Source organism: Monodon monoceros, unplaced genomic scaffold (genome assembly GCF_005190385.1).
Source record: "Monodon monoceros isolate NGI ecotype Baffin Bay Population unplaced genomic scaffold, NGI_Narwhal_1 Super_Scaffold_19, whole genome shotgun sequence".
Classification (NCBI taxonomy): domain Eukaryota; kingdom Metazoa; phylum Chordata; class Mammalia; order Artiodactyla; family Monodontidae; genus Monodon; species Monodon monoceros.
In genome coordinates this window covers 8,406,599-8,408,969 of record NW_021703775.1, presented here as the reverse complement: position 1 = coordinate 8,408,969, position 2,371 = coordinate 8,406,599, and the positions used below count along the sequence as shown (strand labels likewise).

The window sequence follows — 2,371 nt, the reverse complement described above, 5'->3', positions numbered from 1 at the left end:
TGCTTTGGGTGCTATTGACATCTTAACAATATTGTCTCCAACCCATGAACATTGGATGTGCTTTATTTATATACATCTTTAATTCCTTTCAGTAATGTTTTGTCATTTTCATTGTACAAGTCTTCACCTCTTTGGTTAATTCCTAAGTATTTTATTCTTTTTGATGCTATTGTAAATGGAATTGTGTTTGTTATTTCCTCTTTGGATAATTCATTGTTAGTGTTTAGAAATGCAACTGATTTTTGTGTATTGATTTGTATCCTGCTACTTTGCTGAGTTCATTTATCAGTTCTAACAGGTTTTTGGTAGAATCTTTAGGATTTTATGCATATAAGATCATATTGTTTGCAAACAGAGATAATTTTCTTTCTTTCCAGTTTAAATGCATTTTATTTTTTTCTTTGCCTAATTTCTCTGACTAGAGTTTCTTGTACTTGGTTGAACAGAAGTGGTGAAAGTGGGCATACTTGCCTTGTTCCTCATCTTAAAGGAAATGCTTTCAGTTTTCATCATTGAGTATGACAGTTGCTGTGGGTTTTCCAGATATGGCTTGTACTATGTTAAGGTAGTTTCCTTTGAAAGTCTTTGTCTAGTAACTGATGCATGTGTTTCTTCAGAGATGGCTTCTGGAGATTTATTTTCTTTCTTTAAATGAGTATTTCCTTGTTTCTTTGTATGCCCTGTGATCATTGAAAATTTGGCATTTGAAAAAATAGTTGCATCTCCAATATTTGTAGACCAATATGGAAGACCTTTGCTAATTTATGGGCCCTTGAGGTTCTTTTCTTTTTTGAGTTTAGAGAAACATTGTGTTTAATGGTAAAGCTTAGCACACTCCAGCACCAGGCATGGCCTGGAGTCCAAGCAGCAGGGGTGGGTAGGAGACCTCCATGGAGCCTCACATGGCGAAATTGTTGAGGAAGGCGACCATCAGATAGAAGAGCCACATAGCCTCAGATAGGGCAAAGCCCAGAATGGCATAGGAGAAGAGCTGCTGCTTCAGAGACGGGTTCTTGGCATAGCCAATGATCAAGCTGCCAAACGCTCTTCCAGTACCGGCCCCTGAACCAACCACACCAACTGTGGTGGCCCCAGCGCCAATAAACTTGGCCGCTGTGTCAGTGTCCTGGGAGACCACACTGGTCTGGAACTCCCGCCTGGCCACCTGAAGTGGGACACTGCTGTAGGAAGGCTGTTCAGATGGGACCTCTGATCTCCTCAGGAAGGAGGCAGACGCAGGCCTGATCAGGCCCCTGGTACAAGAGTGGAGCAGAGCAGGGGGAATGAGTAGTGCCTCGCTGGTCTGCATTTTTTCAGTCTCCCGGCTTTAGCTCTAGGACTCTGGGCCTTGAGTTTTGTGGTCATCCCTGGGTAGAGGCTGAAGATATCAGATGTTTTCTGTGCATGTATTCTGTCTGGGCTTGTGTGTGTGCTTTTTAGAAATTTCTTCTATATACACAGCTGATTTCAAATGGCTTATTTTTGCAAAGAGCCTCACTCCAACTTATTCTCAGAGCCTTAGATGCTCTATTTATTTTTCTATTATTTTTGAGAAATATTATTACTTGTAATGTACGCAGTTCCTCTGCAGCTTTCACATATCACGGCACCCACTGCTGTCTTCTGTGGCCTCTGCCAGTGTGAAATCCAAATTATGCCACTGTTCCCTTTTTGAGCTCCAAGTCAGGTGAGATAGAAGCCAGTCTCTGGGTCAGTCTACAGATCAAAATTTTGCAAACAAGTTATTCTCTGCTCCTTCTGTCCTGAGGAATGGACCTGGGAATCAGGCCACTTCATTCTGATCACACTGTGCTATACTGGGTGGGATAAGGGTGAGTAGAAATGCTGTGAAATTTCCTACCATTCTGAATGGGATTTTTTTCTTGATGGGGCATTTGCTTGGTTGCTGTAGATCTTTGACTGGTTTCCAGAGCTCCTGTAAAGTTATTTTAGTCCGTCTGTAGTGTTTTGTTTAATGTTCCCCCTCAGGAAAAATGGCCTGGACCTTCACAATCCACCATCACTCCTGGTGAAGAGCTTTTAGATACAACACAAAAAGCAGTCCATGGAAGAAAAAATTGATAAGTTAGACCTTCTTAAAATTAAGAGCTTCTTCTCTGAGAAAGACACTGTTAAGGGAATTGAGAGACAAGACACAGCTCCGGAGAAAATACTTATAAAACACATATCTGATAAAGGACAGGTATCCAAATTATATAAAGAATTCTTAACAATAAGAAAACAAACAACCCAGTTTAAAAGTGGGCAAAATGTCTGCTCCGACACCTCACCAAAGAATATGTCAAAGGATCACAAGAAAAGATGTTCAGTATCATTTGTCATTAGGGAATTGCAAATTAAAACAACACTG

General features: G+C 40.8%; 1 pseudogene; it reads right to left on the bottom strand.

Moving 5' to 3' along the window:
* Nucleotides 1–898: 898 nt before the first annotated feature.
* On the bottom strand, nucleotides 899–1,365 carry LOC114900535 (annotated as a pseudogene).
* Nucleotides 1,366–2,371: the final 1,006 nt, after the last annotated feature.